The 19,299-nt window shown below is 45.4% G+C and overlaps 5 non-coding genes across 5 annotated transcripts; all 5 read left to right on the top strand.

Moving 5' to 3' along the window:
- Positions 1-378: 378 nt before the first annotated feature.
- TRNAS-AGA (transfer RNA serine (anticodon AGA)) lies at positions 379-460 on the top strand. Its single transcript has one exon. It is a non-coding gene; the product is annotated as a tRNA-Ser (tRNA).
- Positions 461-1,740: 1,280 nt separating this feature from the next.
- On the top strand, positions 1,741-1,812 carry TRNAH-GUG (transfer RNA histidin (anticodon GUG)). Its single transcript has one exon. It is a non-coding gene; the product is annotated as a tRNA-His (tRNA).
- Positions 1,813-3,309: 1,497 nt separating this feature from the next.
- Positions 3,310-3,391, top strand: TRNAS-AGA (transfer RNA serine (anticodon AGA)). Its single transcript has one exon. It is a non-coding gene; the product is annotated as a tRNA-Ser (tRNA).
- A 4,302-nt stretch (positions 3,392-7,693) lies between these two features.
- TRNAS-AGA (transfer RNA serine (anticodon AGA)) lies at positions 7,694-7,772 on the top strand. The gene has a single exon. It is a non-coding gene; the product is annotated as a tRNA-Ser (tRNA).
- A 9,834-nt stretch (positions 7,773-17,606) lies between these two features.
- Positions 17,607-17,678, top strand: TRNAH-GUG (transfer RNA histidin (anticodon GUG)). The gene has a single exon. It is a non-coding gene; the product is annotated as a tRNA-His (tRNA).
- Positions 17,679-19,299: the final 1,621 nt, after the last annotated feature.

The following is a 19,299-nucleotide window of genomic DNA, read 5'->3' as shown; positions in this document are numbered from 1 at the left end:
CCAAGTAGCTCGCCGTGACCGTATAGTGGTTAGTACTCTGCGTTGTGGCCGCAGAAACCTCGGTTCGAATCCGAGTCACGGCATTGTGGTTGGCAATGTCACGGCAGTTGGGTTTTTCTTTTACAGAATTACCAAATGTACCAGTTGTTTTTGTAAAATGTCTATTAAAAACAGATCCTTTAAAATATTTAAACGATCTAACGACAAATTATTTAAACACACATGATTATAAGATGTAGCCTTATTTTTGTTTTTAGGAGAGAATGTGCCTGCTGAAAAAAACATTATTTTTAAAAAGTGCATTGCAGGATATCAGGAACTTTCTGTGGGACACCTTGAAAACTTTCATACAGATTATTTGCACAAAACTTGCAGTCAGTTGTTGTGGCCGAGTGGTTAAGGCGATGGACTAGAAATCCATTGGGGTCCCCCCGCGCAGGTTCAAATCCTGCCAACAACGAGAAACTTTTTAACATCGGCTACAATTTCAGAAGCTAACCTTTAGAATTTCTTCCATGTCAGTTTTATAAATAGGTGTCTTATTTTGGTGTCACTATTGCCCTTTCACATATTTATTATCGCTACCCCTTTCATATCTTTGCTATAACTCTCGTCCTACATTAGCGCTGGTGCAAACACTTCAAATTATTATACCCTGGCTCTCTCAGTCATACCATTCATGCACTTGAAACTTACTTTACCAATAAAAGAAGCAAATAGAAAAATAAAACAAAAGTGCTTGCTGGATTAGGCAACACACTTCATAAAACTGCATTTTCTTTTCTATTCTCCCCGTGTTACAAGCTTAACTGCTCCCTGTGTAATTTCTCTTAGCCTGCTGTCCCAGGAAGAGAATTTTATCTACAGGCTCTTTCCGTGTTTTTTTCCTAGTCTTTCTTTCCTTTTTCTTAGATTTGTAACTGTTCCTTTACGTGCTCTATTTAGGCGCCATTAATCTCATTTGAGCTCCTTGTACCTGCTGCTGTTTTCTCCACACCTCATACTGCCTTTTCCCTCTTTCTCTCTTTCTCTGAGGTTGGTGGCTACTTTCCAAAGCTTCTGATGCCCCAATGTTTCTTCATCTTGTTGTCAGACGTGAATTGGAAAAGCAACCAAATTAACAAGCCTTTACCACTCATATATGGCAGAGGTTTATACTTTAATTGAGCTAAGAAAGCGTGTTGTGGGGCCCCTACGAGCCATGGTGCTTGCTTCATCATAATTAGGCACGCAGTCATTAGCCACAGCTCTGATCATGGGTCACTGAGGTCAGTTTCAATAATTCCTCAAAAACCTAACCATGCAGTCCCCCCTAACTGTGTAGTTATCTTGCTTTACTGCTGTTTGTGTGATTAGCTGGGAGGAGCTCATGGCAGCATCCTCCCTATAAAAGTGTAGATGGACCGCTCCTTAACTCTTTCTTGCTTCACATACAGATGGCTTGAGGAGGTACAGGGGAGATGCAGGTCTACAAGACAGTATAGAAGATCTGCGCCAGGTGTGTTTCTCTGCATTGGTGTCCCATCACAGGCCCACAAGTGTATGTGTGATCTTTGACTCCTGGCAGTTCACAAGCAGGCAGCCAGGAAACAGTTTCAGCCTATCAACCACTGAGGAGACAAAGCCTTTGTATAAGGAATGAGGAAGCAATGAACACATTCAGCCTATCACAGGAGTTCCCTGAGTGTACCGAATTATAAATTCTCCATGTCACTGTATGTTATTGAGCCCAAGTAGCTCGCCGTGATCGTATAGTGGTTAGTACTCTGCGTTGTGGCCGCAGCAACCTCGGTTCGAATCCGAGTTACGGCATTGTGGTTGGCAATGTCACGGCAGTTGGGTTTTTCTTTTACAGAATTACCAAATGTACCAGTTGTTTTTGTAAAATGTCTATTAAAAACAGATCCTTTAAAATATTTAAACGATCTAACGACAAATTATTTTAACACACATGATTATAAGATGTAGCTATATTGTACCTACTAACATAAATTATCGTTCTTGAACCTATTTGCGGTGGGGGAATGGAGCTCTCCCCCATGCCAATCAGAATGCAGATGAATGCAGTTGCAGTTGAGTGACCTGTATTGTGGCTGTCTAGAGGGAATGCACAAATGTAGCTGTCTCGCAGCCCAATCCAGACGTCAATTGGAGACAGGTTTTCAGGCAAATAGAGCAGTAAGTGCAGAGAAATGCTCACTCTCTAAAAATGGCATTTATAAAGTAGTAAAGTTAAATCCAACCTCACCAGTAAATAGGATTTATCAATAAATAAATAAAGCTTCTCCTCTCTGATATGGAATTACCCCCCAAAAAGTATAAGGGAATACCCAATGCTAACCTACAAGAGGGGCAGACCTCACAGTAGTGAAAAATGTAATAGACTGTTTTGTACTACCAGGACATGCAAACTACCACAGTACATGTCTTACCTTTTACTTACATAGCATGATGCCCCTAGGACTACCTAGGGCCTACCTTTTGGTTAATTATATGTAATTAAATTGGAGTTTAAGGCTTGGCAAGTAGTTTTAAATGGCAAGTCGAAGTGGCAGTACACTGCAGCACAGGCACTGCAGTAGCAGGCTTGAGACAGGTTTGAAATGATACTTTTTTGGGCGGCACAATGAGTTCCTGGGTATATGGTATACAACTTTAGAAGGGGCTTTCAAGTCAATGAAATCTGTCAGTCAGGTATACTCCAATTACACACATGATTAGGGAAGAAGCACGTGCACTTCAGCACTGATTAGTAGCAATAAAGTGATCAGAGTCCTAAGGCCAACAAAAAGATACAGCAAAATGCGTAGGTGAAAAGCAATAAGGTAGGGTTGAGACCACCTAAAGAATGAAAGGTCTAACAAAAACAAACTAAGGATAACATGAGTAAAACATCAGGTTTCTCTACGGCATTTGGTGAGACAAGTGTGCCTTCTTTTATCTTCCATAAATGCAACCTTTCCCTGACCCCTTTATTATATAGCTCTTCAAGTAAAAAAGATAAAGCACTTACAAAGGAGCCTCAAATACTCAAAGATGGTAGACTTCTGTAATATGGGCCATAGACTAAAAGCAGCACGAAAACAGAGTGCAATAGGGTCCCAAAAACTTGAGTGCCACATGAGAGTATGCATGAAAGCCTATCCTTTTCCAAACTAGAGATATACTCATGCAATTTTTGTTTTTAGGAGAGAATGTGCCTGCTGAAAAATACATTATTTTAAAAAAGTGCATTGCAGAATACCAGGAATTTGCTGTGGGACACCTTGAAAACTTTCATACAGATTATTTGCACAAAACTTGCAGTCAGTTGTTGTGGCCGAGTGGTTAAGGCGATGGACTAGAAATCCATTGGGGTCTCCCTGCGCAGGTTCGAATCCTGCCAACAACGAGAAACTTTTTAACATCGGCTACAATTTCAGAAGTTAACCTTTAGAATTTCTTCCATGTCAGTTTTATAAATAGGTGGCTTATTTTGGTGTCACTATTGCCCTTTCACATATTTATTATCGCTACCCCTTTCATATCTTTGCTATAACTCTCGTCCTACATTAGCGCTGGTGCAAACACTTCAAATTATTATACCCTGGCTCTCTCAGTCATACCATTCATGCACTTGAAACTTACTTTACCAATAAAAGAAGCAAATAGAAATATAAAATAAAAGTGCTTGCTGGATTAGGCAAACACACTTCATAAAACTGCATTTTCTTTTCTATTCTCCCCGTGTTACAAGCTTAACTTCTCCCTGTGTAATTTCTCTTAGCCTGCTGTCCCAGGAAGAGAATTTTATCTACAGGCTCTTTCCGTGTTTTTTTCCTAGTCTTTCTTTCCCTTTTCTTAGATTTGTAACTGTTCCTTTATGTGCTCTATTTAGGCGCCATTAATCTCATTTGAGCTCCTTGTACCTGCTACTGTTTTCTCCACACCTCATACTGCCTTTTCCCTCTTTCTCTCTTTCTCTGAGGTTGGTGGCTACTTTCCAAAGCTTCTGATGCCCCAATGTTCCTTCATCTTGTTGTCAGACGTGAATTGGAAAAGAAACCAAATTAACAAGCCTTTACCACTCATACATGTCAGAGGTTTATACTTTAATTCAATGAGCTAAGAAAAGCGTGTTGTGGGGCCCCTACGAGCCATGGTGCTTGCTTCATCATAATTAGACACGCAGTCATAGCCACAGCTCTGATCATGGGTCACTGAGGTCAGTTTCAATAATTCCTCAAAAACCTAACCATGCAGTCCCCCCTAACTGTGTAGTTATCTTGCTTTACTGCTGTTTGTGTGATTAGCTGGGAGGAGCTCACGGCAGCATCCTCCCTATAAAAGTGTAGATGGACCGCTCCTTAACTCTTTCTTGCTTCACATACAGATGGCTTGAGGAGGTACAGGGGAGATGCAGGTCTACTAGACAGAATAGAAGATCTGCGCCAGGTGTGTTTCTCTGCATTGGTGTCCCATCACAGGCCCACAAGTGTATATGTGATCTTTGACTCCTGGCAGTTCACAAGCAGGCGGCCAGGAAATGGTTTCAGCCTATTAACCACTAAGGAGACAAAGCCTTTGTATAAGGAATGAGGAAGCAATGAACACATTCAGCCCATCACAGGAGTTCCCTGAGGGTATACAACCTTTACCACGCGACTTTTACCACAACCTACCTTTACCACGCAATTTTTACAACGCAGGATCCATTACAACGAAGTACCATTACAACGCATGTATTTACAACGCAGATACTTTTACCACGCATACCAGTACAACGTAAGTATTGCTAAGTATATAATTTTATCAAAAATATTATAAGTTTGGGTTTTGGGGTAAAGGGGTATTTTTAGGGTTTAGGGTCAGTTTTGGGTTTTTGGGTAAAGGGGTATTTTTAGGGTTCAGGGTCAGTTTGGGGTTTTTGGGTAAAGGGGTATTTTTAGGGTTCAGGGTCAGTTTTCAGTTTTTGGGGTAAAGGGGTATTTTTAGGGTTTAGGGTCAGTTTTGGGTTTTTGGGTAAAGGGGTATTTTTAGGGTTCAGGGTCAGTTTTGGGTGTTTGGGTAAAGGGGTATTTTTAGGGTTCAGGGTCAGTTTTCAGTTTTTGGGGTAAAGGGGTATTTTTAGGGTTCAGGGTCAGTTTTCAGTTTTTGGGTAAAGGGGTATTTTTAGGGTTCAGGGTCAGTTTTCAGTTTTTGGGTAAAGGGGTATTTTTAGGGTTCAGGGTCAGTTTTCAGTTTTTGGGTAAAGGGGTATTTTTAGGGTTCAGGGTCAGTTTTCAGTTTTTGGGTAAAGGGGTATTTTTAGGGTTCAGGGTCAGTTTTCAGTTTTTGGGTAAAGGGGTATTTTTAGGGTTCAGGGTCAGTTTTTGTTTTTTGGGGTAAAGGGGTACAGGACAAATTAAATTAAATTAAATAATTAAATTAAATTAAATAAAAATAAATTAATTAAATTAAATTAAATTAAATAATTAAATTAAATTAAATCAAATTAATTAAAATAAAATAAATTAAATTACATTAATTAAATTAATTTACAATAAATTAAATTAATTAAATTAAATTACATTAAATTAAATTAATTAAATTAAATTAAATTAAATTAATTTAATTAAATTACATTAAATTACATTAAATTAATTAAATTCAATTAAAATAAATTGATTATATTAAATTACATTAAATTAAATTAAATTAAATTAAATTAAATTAATTTAATTAAATTAAATTAATTAAATTAAATGACATTAAATTAAATTAATTAAATTAAATTAAATTAAATTAATTTAATTAAATTACATTAAATTACATTAAATATATTAAATTAAATTAAATTAATTAAAATAAATTAAATTAAATTAAATAAATTAAATTAAATTAAATTAAATTAATTTTAATTAATTTACATTTCAAAAAATATTATATACTTACTAATACTTACGTTGTAATGGTATGCGTTGTAAAGGTATCTGCGTTGTAAATACATGCGTTGTAATGGTACTTCGTTGTAATGGATCCTGCATTGTAAAAATTGCGTGGTAAAGGTAGGCGTGGTAAAAGTATGCGTTGTAACGTCATACATCCTTCCCTGAGTGTTCCGAATTATAAATTCTCCATGTCACTGTATGTTATTGAGCCCAAGTAGCTTGCCGTGATCGTAAATTGGTTAGTACTCTGCGTTGTGACCGCAGCAACCTCGGTCGAATCCGAGTCACGGCATTGTGGTTGGCAATGTCACGGCAGTTGGGTTTTTCTTTTACAGAATTACCAAATGTACCAGTTGTTTTTGTAAAATGTCTATTAAAAACAGATCCTTTAAAATATTTAAACGATCTAACGACAAATTATTTAAACACACATGATTATAAGATGTAGCTATATTGTACCTACTGACATAAATTATCGTTCTTGAACCTATTTGCGGTGGGGGGAATGGAGCTCTCCCCCATGCCAATCAGAATGCAGTTGCAGTTGAGTGACCTGTGTTGTGGCTGTCTAGAGGGAATGCACAAATGTAGCTGTCTCGCAGCCCTATCCAGACGTCAATTGGAGACAGGTTTTCAGGCAAATAGAGCAGTAAGTGCAGAGAAATGCTCACTCTCTAAAAATGGCATTTATAAAATAGTAAAATTAAATCCAACCTCACCAGTAAATAGGATTTATCAATAAATAAATAAAGCTTCTCCTCTCTGATATGGAATTACCCCCCAAAAAGTATAAGGGAATACCCAATGCTAACCTATGAGAGGGGCAGACCTCACTGCAGTGAAAAATGTAATAGACTGTTTGGTACTACCAGGACATGCAAACTACTACAGTACATGTCTTACCTTTTACTTACATAGCATGATGCCCCTAGGACTACCTAGGGCCTACCTTAGGGGTTAATTATATGTAATAACATTGGAGTTTAAGGCTTGGCAAGTAGTTTTAAATGGCAAGTCGAAGTGGCAGTACACTGCAGCACAGGCACTGCAGTAGCAGGCTTGAGACAGGTTTGAAATGCTACTTCTTTGGGCGGCACAATCAGTCCCTGGGTATATGGTATACCACTTTACAAGGGGCTTTCAAGTAAATTAAATCTGTCAGTCAGGTATACTCCAATTACACACATGATTAGGGAAGAAGCACGTGCACTTCAGCACTGATTAGTAGCGATAAAGTGATCAGAGTCCTAAGGCCAACAAAAAGATACAGCAAAATGCATAGGTGAAAAGCAATAGGGTAGGGTTGAGGCCACCTTAAGAATGCAAGGTCTAACAAAAACAAACTAAGGATAACATGAGTAAAACATCAGGTTTCTCTACGGCATTTGGTGAGACAAGTGTGCCTTCTTTTATCTTCCATAAATGCAATCTTTCCCTGACCCCTTTATTATATAGCTCTTCAAGTAAAAAAGATAAAGCACTTACAAAGGAGCCTCAAATACTCAAAGATGGTAGACTTCTGTAATATGGGCCATAGACTAAAAGCAGCACGAAAACAGAGTGCAATAGGGTCCCAAAAACTTGAGTGCCACATGAGAGTATGCATTAAAGCCTATCCTTTTCCAAACTAGAGATATACTCATGCAATTTTTGTTTTTAGGAGAGAATGTGCCTGCTGAAAAAAACATTATTTTTAAAAAGTGCATTGCAGAATACCAGGAATTTGCTGTGGGACACCTTGAAAACTTTCATACAGATTATTTGCACAAAACTTACAGTCAGTTGATGTGGCCGAGTGGTTAAGGCGATGGAGTAGAAATCCATTGGGGTCTCCCCGCGCAGGTTCGAATCCTGCCAAAAACGAGAAGCATTTTAACATCGGCTACAATTTCAGAAGTTAACCTTTAGAATTTCTTCCATGTCAGTTTTATAAATAGGTGGCTTATTTTGGTGTCACTATTGCCCTTTCACATATTTATTATCGCTCCCCCTTTCATATCTTTGCTATAACTCTCGTCCTACGTTAGCGCTGGTGCAAACACTTCAAATTATTATACCCTGGCTCTCTCAGTCATACCATTCATGCACTTGAAACTTACTTTACCAATAAAAGAAGCAAATAGGCGTGGCCAAGATGGCGGAGTGAGCGGACGCGTCTCGCTACAGCTCCTGCCAACGGCCTGAATTAGGCACCGGTTCCGGCACCTTTTCTGACCGAACTCACTGGTATGGGCTGCCGGAGCCGTTCTAGCACCGGAGCGGAGCAGCAAGCAGCTTCGTGGGGCGCCGTGGACGGAAGCGCCACGGAACAACGGCCCGGACGAGTGGAGAGCCCATCCCCCCCTCCGTCCTGAAAGCGAGGCCGAAGTACAACGGAAGGCGCAGCCGAGCGGAGGTACCCAGCCGGGCCTGAGACGGGGCCCATCCGCAAGCTACTGTTCCAGGTGCGGAGCCTCCTGCGGGTGCTGCCGGGGGAACGGATGAGGGGGAGAAACTGCCCTGGCGACAGGACGAGTGCGACAGCCCTGCAGACAGCGGAGGACGGCAGCGGCAGCACGCAAGGACCACGGAGGTGAGCGCGGCCCCAGCGCACGACAGGCGGGGGGTGCCGAGGCGGCCCTGGAGCAGTGTGGGGGTGTGTGGGGCAGCGAGCCTCCCCGCGGGCATTTCGGCCCGGGGTCTGCTGGGCCCTGCCTATATTGAACTGTTTGGGCCCCCATGAGGGCCCCAGTCCCGGGGCATTCCCTGCCTCCCTGTGCACCGAGCGGAGCCTCCCGAGGATCTTCATTGGGGAAGCCTGTTGAGCGCGTCAGGGGCCCTCACCTGGAGCTGTTTGGCCCTAGGCACCGCCCTGGGGGCACATGTCATTGAACCAGCGGCCCCTGACCCTCGGCGGATAAAAGCGGCACCCAGCTTCCCAGGCGGCCCGAACTTTCTTCTTCTTCGAGGGTCCTGATCCCACAGCTTGAGCTCTACGTCTGGCTTGCCGCTGGGAGCCGAGCGGGAGACGGGAAAGACGTGCCACGATCCTGCGCCACGATTTGAGGAGGGGTCTTTGAGAGAGAATAGCCGGCGGGGGGCCCAACGGTTGGTGGCAAGCTCGCCGCGACTAGTGAACAGCGACCAGACAGGGGGCCGCGGAGGAAGGGGCGCCTGGGCCCCCGCAACGGAGGAATGTCCACGAGTAGGCCGCCCCGAGGCAAGACAGTGAAGGAGATGTTTTCTAAATCGCACTCCCATCAGCTGAAGGATGCCACGGCCCTCGCACCGAAGAAGGCGGAACAGGCCCTGGAGGAGGGTGCGGAACCCATTACGAAGGCCTTCCTGGAGTCCCTCTTTGCCACCCTGAGAGACGACATCCAAACCCTTAAGACTGAGTTCTCCAGTGAGATTCGAGAGGTGCGACGCGAAATGGACGGCATAGGCGAACGGGTGGCGGACTTGGAGACCAAGGGCGACGAGCGGGAAATGGAACTCTCAACTCAGCAACAGGAGATCATTCGCCTACACGATCAACAGGTGGATCTGCAGCTTCACCTGGAAGACCTGGAAAACCGCTCTAGGCGGCATAACATACGCATGCGCAATGTGGCCACATCTGACGCTACTCAAGATGTATTTCGCTATGCCAAGGAACTCTTCAACCACGTGCTGGGGAGGCCATTAGACTCACCCCTGCAGCCTGACAGGGCCCACAGGACTGGCCCGCCCCGTGCGGCAATGGCCCCACCGCCCGACATCCTGGTGTGTGTCCAGGATTACCGCACTAAGGAGGAAATTCTTCAGAAAGCGCGCCAGTCACATCCGATAGCATTTCAGGGCACGTCGCCATTGCTGTTTCAGGACTTGGCGGCGCTTACGCTGCACAAACGCCGGCTCTTCAAGCCGGTTACCTCCTTCCTACAGCAGAAGGGTATTCTGTACAGTTGGGGCCACCCCTTCCGTCTAATCTTCAGACTGGACAATAAGCGACACCAACTCTGATCGGTGGCTGAAGCTTGCTCTCTGATTGGCATCGAGACACCGACAGAGGATACGGAGGCCCAGGGGCCCATGCCGCAGACCGAGTGGATGAGGCCACAATGGAGCCAACAGCGACGCAGGAGACGAGTCAAGAAACCTCCGGCGACGGAAATTGCAGCGGGTCAGCGTGCCGCGGTGGACGCAGTGGCCACAGATGGTAGTTCGGGCCCCACGGGATGACCGCCTCAGGACATCGTCTGATTCACTTGTCCGCTCTGGCCTTCTGGCCGTTGGCGGGAGAGAGGCTCCCGGACAATCCTGTAAGACTACCTTACTTTATTTCCTTTTACTACTTTTCATCCCTGGATGAGAGACTATGACTTTCTTTTGGACACTCGATGATAGTTGGCAGTTGGGGGGGAGGGGGGTGGATCCTTGGGGGTTGGGTGAGTTCTTTGGGGTTGGGCGAAGGGGAGGGGGGGACTCGTGGTTCATGGTCGACGGGCTGAATGAAGAGATGAGGCAGCAGGGGTGGAAAGTGCGGCAATGCTGGGAGGTGGGTGGGTCTGCGAGTGCGGGTTTGGGGCGCCGGACTGATGATATGCTACTAGTCACTACTTCGTTGAACAACAATGGGTGACTTGGTTGTACTCACTCTCAATGTGAGAGGTTTGAACAATCCAGTGAAACGTAAGGCGGTACTCTTGCTTCTAGAGCGTTCCAAGGCTGACATCTGCCTATTGCAAGAGACACACCTCCTAGCTAGGGACTGCCACCGCTTCCATTCTAACAAATTTCCACTGCAATTTTTCTCCTCCTGCACAGAGAAAAAGGCCGGAGTAGCAATCCTGGTGGCACACACATTCAGGGGTACGTTTTTGGGTAAGATGGCAGAAATTAAAGGCCGGTTGGTGGTTTACAGGTTTGCGTTAGGAAACCTAAACTACACGATTGGTTCGATTTACGGTCCAAATGAAGGCCAAGAAAAGTTCATACACTCCGCGCTTACAGAGGCGACTGACATGGTAGACCGTCACATTTTGCTGGGGGGTGATTTGAACTTGGTCCTAGACAACTTGCTAGATCGCTCCTGTCAGCGCGTTAGCCAGGTGGGCGCCTTGTCTCCGTCAGGTTTGGCTCGCTTGAGGGATCTTGGGCTTGTGGATGCATGGCGCGAGCTTCATCCTGGCGAAACAGACTTCACGCACTTCTCAGCAGCGCGTAGGACCTATGCGCGTCTAGATTACCTGCTTGTCTCCACTGCGGCTCGCCCACTTGTCACTAATGCAGAAATCAGAACAGCGTCGCTATCTGATCACGCGCCGGTCACGGTCACCCTGACAGGGCCACGAGAGCCACGTTTAGGCAGGGTGTGGAGACTCCGGGACTCCTTGCTTTATAGGAAAGACGTAGTTACTAGAATCCAGGCCGCCATAAAGGACTATCTGTCCCACAACAATAACGAGGATACGACGCTTACAACGCAGTGGGCTGCTCTCAAGGCTGTGCTGAGAGGTGAATTTATCTCGCTTTCCTCCGCGGAAAATAAGGAGCGCCAGGTCAAACGGGACGAACTCACCCAAAAGACCAGAGAGCTTGAGCAAATTCACAGAAGGACGGGAGCTCCGAGAATTTGGAGACAATTACGGACTGCCCGTCAACAACTGGCTGCACTTGACATTGACAGGGCGGAGTACGCAGCTTTACGGCTGAAACATGCCTACTACACTGAAGGGGATAGATGTGGGTGTCTCCTGGCACACAAATTACGTACGGTAGCCCAGAAACGTGAGGTTAAGGAACTGAAGGGGCCCGATGGCACCAGAGTCACCGGTGACCGTGCAATCGCGGAGGCTTTCAGTGACTTCTATGCCACTCTCTATGAGGCGGATCCGCCTAACCCAGAGGCAGAATTGGCCTTTCTCGAGGAGGTACCGTTGCCAGCCCTGACCCAGGAACAGGTGGATAATTTGGAGAGAGACATCCGCCCGGAGGATGTTATCTCGGCAATCTCTCGGCTCAAACTCGGGAAGGCGCCGGGGCCGGATGGCTTCCCGGCGTGCTTCTACAAGACCTTTTGTATTCAACTCGCACCCCTCTTGGCCAGACTCTTTACATCATTCGCAGAGGACGGGGCGATCTCACGGGACTTGCTCGAAGCAGCCATCGCGGTCATACCCAAGCCAGACAAAGATCCGACTGACTGTGGGGCTTACCGGCCCATTTCCCTTTTAAGCGTCGATCTCAAATTATACACAAGCGTCCTCGCTTCTAGGTTGTGCCCCTACATGGGAGGCCTTATTCAGCCGGATCAGTCTGGCTTCATCCCCGAGCGCCAGACTTCTGACAACACCAAGCGGGCCCTCCATCTCATTGAGAAGGCGTCCCGTACGCAGGGCGAATATATGATGCTAGCCATCGACGCAGAGAAGGCCTTTGATAGGGTCCATTGGCCATATCTCGAGAAGGTCCTTCTAAAAGCGGGAATGGGTCCCAAATTGCGGGCCATAGTACTTAATTGCTACAAATTTCCCTCGGCCTCCGTTAGAGTCAATGGCTTGTCCTCCCCGCGTTTCCAGATTGAGAGAGGCACCAGGCAGGGGTGCACGCTGTCTCCTCTCCTGTTCGCCCTCTATATGGAGCCGCTGGCACAGCTCATCCGAACTGACCCGGAAATTAAAGGCATCAAATTCGGGGCAGACGTCCACGTCATCAATCTATACGCTGACGACGTCTTGTTGTCACTTGCAGGCCCCCGGGGCTCTCTCCCTGCCTGCATGACCGCCCTAGACAGGTTCGGAGGCGTGTCGGGCTTCCAGGTCAACTGGACGAAATCGGTGGCCCTTGACCTAACCCTTGCCGCAGACACACGCGCCACGCTGCAGGCCCGGTTCCCTCTGCGATGGGCCACGGAGACGGTTCCCTATCTGGGGATCAACCTGGCGGCCTCCCTTCAGACCACAGTGGACGTTAACTACACCCGCCTCCGGCAGAAGGTTCGGCAGGAGCTGGGGCAGTGGAAACACTACCCGTTGTCCTGGTTGGGCAGGGTTGCGGCGATCAAGATGATGGTCCTACCCCAGATTCTGTATGTTTTTCGCACTATACCTCTCGCCCCCCAACAGGATGGATTAGGCTGGTGCAGTCTGATCTTTCCCAATTTGTTTGGAACGGAAGGAAACCGCGCCTAAAAGCCCAAATAGCGATGCTCGCGCCAGAACAAGGGGGGATCGGGATTCCGAACTTTGCCGCTTACTTCCAGGCGGCACAACTACGCTTCTTGGCGGAGTGGGTCCAATGGGAGTCCGGGAAACACTGGTTATTTCAAGACCAGGCAGTAGCGGGGCGCACATTACAAGAGATCCCGTTTATGCGCAAAATACATAGGCCCCGTAACTTGTACGCCTCCCACATTACGCGAGTCCCGCTGGAGATCTGGGATCGGGTGGGAGTGGACCTCGGTCTCACAACCGCCCCCTCTCCCCTCACCCTCATTCTTGATAACCCTGACTTTCAACCGGGGCTGGACGGAAAGGCCGTCGAACGATGGAAGTCGGCCGGCTGTCGCTCCCTTTGCCAGATATACTGTCCGGAAGGGATAATTCCATTTCCGCAACTACGCCAGGACTTTGGCCTCCCGGAGACCGAACGACTCCATTACTTTCAAGTTAGGCATTGGGCCCTCGGTAAGACGGTAAGACCAGACGCAGATCGGAGACTGACGAATTTCGAATATTGGTTGATCACCCGCAAGTCGGACAAGCAGCTAATCTCTGACTTATATAAAATGCTCACACTCAAACACCAGCACACATACAGCGCGAGTAGAGCATGGTGGGAGAGGGAGATGGGGAGGACATTTACTCATAATATACTACAGGGCTCGACATTCGGCATACCATATGGGGCTCACGGACACTCGAACGAAGGTGGTGACCTACTTGTACTACACCCCAGAACGCCTACATGAAATGGATAGTACCAAAGACCCCCTGTGTTGGCGAGGCTGCGGACAGCCCTCATGCACATTCTTTGGGACTGCAGCCTATTGCAGAGGTACTGGCGTCAGGTTCTGGATGATGTGGACAAACACTTTGACACTGAAATCCCGCGTTTCCCATCCTACGTCATTCTAAGGCTCCCAAATGCACTGACCTACCCCCTACGCTCACGAAGGGGGGGCTTGATAGCCATTGCTCTGGGCTCGGCCCTACAGAACATTGTAACCCACTGGCGCACGACCCACGTCCCCACATATCAAGGGTGGCTCCACCGCCTGTGGCTAGTCCTGGGTATGGAAAGACTTTCTCTGTATAAAGCTGGGGAAGGGGCGAGGTACGCGGAACTCTGGCAGCTGTTTCTAGCTCTTCTGTCCTCGGAGTTTGTGGAAGTCACCTGTCCGAGGTATCTTCGATTGCTAAGGTTGACTGAGATTGCCCCAACGGAGGGGAACGCCATGCCTGCCCTCAAATCGGGAACGGGATGAAGTATGACTAGCCGGAACGAGACCATGGATCACCGGGGGGGGAGGGGGGTTGGAGGGGGGAGCAGTGGGGTTGGGGTTTGGGTTTGTTGGGGTTGGAGTTTCTGGGCGAGGGGGGGACTGGTTACGGGATGGGACAGGTTGGGGGGGTCTAGGGACGGGGGATGATAGTTTTATAGTGTGTTGACCAATGGCACGGTTGTGCGATCGGCATAAGCCATATTTTAGGTCACCATCAGAGGGTGCGGGCTGAAGACAGGAGTTGGAGCTGCCCTCATTATCGTTGCATTTTTTTTTTTGAAACGCGGCGGCCCGGTTGGGTTGTAGGTGGCTTGCTGTGTATAACTACAATTTCTATATACTGCATACCCTACCCTCTGAGGCACTCGCACCCTAGCTCTACTGACCTGATTGACAAGCACCCGTGTGTGTTGATACCTGTATCGTGTTGATTTCTTCAATAAAAAACATTTATCACTAAAAGAAGCAAATAGAAGAATAAAACAAAAGTGCTTGCTGGATTAGGCAAACACACTTCATAAAACTGCATTTTCTTTTCTATTCTCCCTGTGTTACAAGCTTAACTGCTCCCTGTGTAATTTTTCTTAGCCTGCTGTCCCAGGAAGAGAATTGTATCTACAGGCTCTTTCTGTGTTTTTTTCCTAGTCTTTCTTTTCCTTTTCTTAGATTTGTAACTGTTCCTTTACGTGCTCTATTTAGGCGCCATTAATCTCATTTGAGCTCATTGTACCTGCTGCTGTTTTCTCCACACCTCATACTGCCTTTTCCCTCTTTCTCTCTTTCTCTGAGGTTGGTGGCTACTTTCCAAAGCTTCTGATGCCCCAATGTTCCTTCATCTTGTTGTCAGACGTGAATTGGAAAAGCAACCAAATTAACAAGCCTTTACCACTCATACATGGCAGAGGTTTATACTTTAATTCAATGAGCTAAGAAAAGCGTGTTGTGGGGCCCCTACGAGCCATGGTGCTTGCTTCATCATAATTAGGCACGCAGTCATTAGCCACAGCTCTGATCATGGGTCACTGAGGTCAGTTTCAATAATTCCTCAAAAACCTAACCATGCAGTCCCCCCTAACTGTGTAGTTATCTTGCTTTACTGCTGTTTGTGTGATTAGCTGGGAGGAGCTCACGGCAGAATCCTCCCTATAAAAGTGTAGATGGACCGCTCCTTAACTTTTTCTTGCTTCACATACAGATGGCTTGAGGAGGTACAGGGGAGATGCAGGTCTAATAGACAGAATAGAAGATCTGCGCCAGGTGTGTTTCTCTGCATTGTTGTCCCATCACAGGCCCACAAGTGTATGTGTGATTTTTGACTCCTGGCAGTTCACAAGCAGGCGGCCAGGAAACGGTTTCAGCCTATCAACCACTGAGGAGACAAAGCCTTTGTATAAGGAATGAGGAAGCAATGAACACATTCAGCCTATCACAGGAGTTCCCTGAGTGTTCCGAATTATAAATTCTCCATGTCACTGTATGTTATTGAGCCCAAGTAGCTCGCCATGATCGTATAGTGGTTAGTACTCTGAGTTGTGGCCGCAGCAACCTCGGTTCGAATCTGAGTCACGGCATTGTGGTTGGCAATGTCATGGCAGTTGGGTTTTTCTTTTACATAATTACCAAATGTACCAGTTGTTTTTGTAAAATGTCTATTAAAAACAGATCCTTTAAAATATTTAAACGATCTAACGACAAATTATTTAAACACACATGATTATAAGATGTAGCCTTATTTTTGTTTTTAGGAGAGAATGTGCCTGCTGAAAAAAACATTATTTTTAAAAAGTGCATTGCAGAATATCAGGAATTTGCTGTGGGACACCTTGAAAACTTTCATACAGATTATTTGCACAAAACTTACAGTCAGTTTGGCTGAGTGGTTAAGGCGATGGACTAGAATTCCATTGGGGTCTCCCCGCACAGGTACAAATCCTGCCAACAACGAGAAACATTTTTACATCGGATACAATTTCAGAAGTTAACCTTTAGAATTTCTTCCATGTTAGTTTTATAAATAGGTGGCTTATTTTGGTGTCACTATTGCCCTTTCACATATTTATTATCGCTACCCCTTTCATATCTTTGCTATAACTCTCGTCCTACATTAGCGCTGGTGCAAACACTTCAAATTATTATACCCTGGCTCTCTCAGTCATACCATTCATGCACTTGAAACTTACTTTACCAATACAAGAAGCAAATAGAAAAATAAAATAAAAGTGCTTGCTGGATTAGGCAAACACACTTCATAAAACTGCATTTTCTTTTCTATTCTCCCCGTGTTACAAGCTTAACTGCTCCCTGTGTAATTTCTCTTAGCCTGCTGTCCCAGGAAGAGAATTTTATCTACAGGCTCATTCTGTGTTTTTTTCCTAGTCTTTCTTTCCCTTTTCTGAGATTTGTAACTGTTCCTTTACGTGCTCTATTTAGGCGCCATTAATCTCATTTGAGCTCCTTGTACCTGCTGCTGTTTTTTCCACACCTCATACTGCCTTTTCCCTCTTTCTCTCTTTCTCTGAGGTTGGTGGCTACTTTCCAAAGCTTCTGATGCCCCAATGTTCCTTCATCTTGTTGTCAGACGTGAATTGGAAAAGCAATCAAATTAACAAGCCTTTACCACTCATACATGGCAGAGGTTTATACTTTAATTCAATGAGCTAAGAAAAGCGTGTTGTGGGGCCCCTACGAGCCATGGTGCTTGCTTCATCATAATTAGGCACGCAGTCATTAGCCACAGCTCTGATCATGGGTCACTGAGGTCAGTTTAAATAATTCCTCAAAAACCTAACCATGCAGTCCCCCCTAACTGTGTAGTTATCTTGCTTTACTGCTGTTTGTGTGATTAGCTGGGAGGAGCTCACAGCAGCATCCTCCCTATAAAAGTGTAGATGGACCGCTCCTTAACTCTTTCTTGCTTCACATACAGATGGCTTGAGGAGGTACAGGGGAGATGCAGGTCTACTAGACAGAATAGAAGATCTGCGCCAGGTGTGTTTCTCTGCATTGGTGTCCCATCACAGGCCCACAAGTGTATGTGTGATCTTTGACTCCTGGCAGTTCACAAGCAGGCGGCCAGGAAACGGTTTCAGCCTATCAACCACTGAGGAGACAAAGCCTTTGTATAAGGAATGAGGAAGCAATGAACACATTCAGCCTATCACAGGAGTTCCCTGAGTGTTCGGAATTATAAATTCTCCATGTCACTGTATGTTATTGAGCCCAAGTAGCTCGCCGTGATCGTATAGTGGTTAGTACTCTGCGTTGTGGCTGCAGCAACCTCGGTTCGAATCCGAGTCACGGCATTGTGGTTGGCAATGTCACGGCAGTTGGGTTTTTCTTTTACAGAATTACCAAATGTACCAGTTGTTTTTGTAAAATGTCTATTAAAAACAGATCCTTTAAAATATTTAAACGATCTAACGACAAATTATTTAAACACACATGATTATAAGATGTAGCTATATTGTACCTACTGACATAAATTATCGTTCTTGAACCTATTTGCGGTGGGGGGAATGGAGCTCTCCCCCATGCCAATCAGAATGCAGTTGCAGTTGAGTGACCTGTGTTGTGGCTGTCTAGAGGGAATGCACAAATGTAGCTGTCTCGCAGCCCAATCCAGACGTCAATTGGAGACAGGTTTTCAGGCAAATAGAGCAGTAAGTGCAGAGAAATGCTCACTCTCTAAAAATGGCATTTATAAAATAGAAAAGTTAAATCCAACCTCACCAGTAAATAGGATTTATCAATAAATAAATAAAGCTTCTCCTCTCTGATATGGAATTACCCCCCAAAAAGTATAAGGGAATACCCAATGCTTACCTATGAGAGGGGCAGACCTCACTGTAGTGAAAAATGTAATAGAATGTTTGGTACTACCAGGACATGCAAACTACCACAGTACATGTCTTACCTTTTACTTACATAGCATGATGCCCCTAGGACTACCTAGGGCCTACCTTAGGGGTTAATTATATGTAATAAAATTGGAGTTTAAGGCTTGGCAAGTAGTTTTAAATGGCAAGTCGAAGTGGCAGTACACTGCAGCACAGGCACTGCAGTAGCAGGCTTGAGACAGGTTTGAAATGCTACTTCTTTGGGCGGCACAATCAGTCCCTGGGTATATGGTATACCACTTTACAAGGGGCTTTCAAGTCAATTAAATCTGTCAGTCAGGTATACTACAATTACACATATGATTAGGGAAGAAGCACGTGCACTTCAGCACTGATTAGTAGCGATAAAGTGATCAGAGTCCTAAGGCCAACAAAAAGATACAGCAAAATGCGCAGGTGAAAAGCAATAAGGTAGGGTTGAGGCCACCTTAAGAATGCAAGGTCTAACAAAAACAAACTAAGGATAACATGAGTAAAACATCAGGTTTCTCTACGGCATTTGGTGAGACAAGTTTGCCTTCTTTTATCTTCCATAAAAGCAATCTTTCCCGGATCCCTTTATTATATAGCTTTTCAAGGAAAAAAGATAAAGCACTTACAAAGGAGCCTCAAATACTCAAAGATGGTAGACTTCTGTAATATGGGCAATAAACTAAAGCAGCACGAAAACAGAGTGCAATAGGGTCCCAAAAACTTGAGTGCCACATGAGAGTATGCATGAAAGCCTATCCTTTTCCAAACTAGAGATATACTCATGAAATTTTTGTTTTTAGGAGAGATGTGCCTGCTGAAAAAAACATTATTTTTAAAAAGTGCATTGCAGAATATCAGGAATTTGCTGTGGGACAGCTTGAAAACTTTCATACAGATTATTTGCACAGAACTTACAGTCAGTTTGGCGGAGTGGTTAAGACGATGGACTAGAAATCCATTGGGGTCTCCCCGTGCAGGTTCGAATCCTGCCAACAACGAGAAACTGTTTTACATTGGCTACAATTTCAGAAGTTAACCTTTAGAATTTCTTCCA

This window comes from Lissotriton helveticus, chromosome 12 (genome assembly GCF_964261635.1).
Source record: "Lissotriton helveticus chromosome 12, aLisHel1.1, whole genome shotgun sequence".
NCBI classification, from domain to species: domain Eukaryota; kingdom Metazoa; phylum Chordata; class Amphibia; order Caudata; family Salamandridae; genus Lissotriton; species Lissotriton helveticus.
This window is presented reverse-complemented; position numbering and strand designations above follow the sequence as displayed.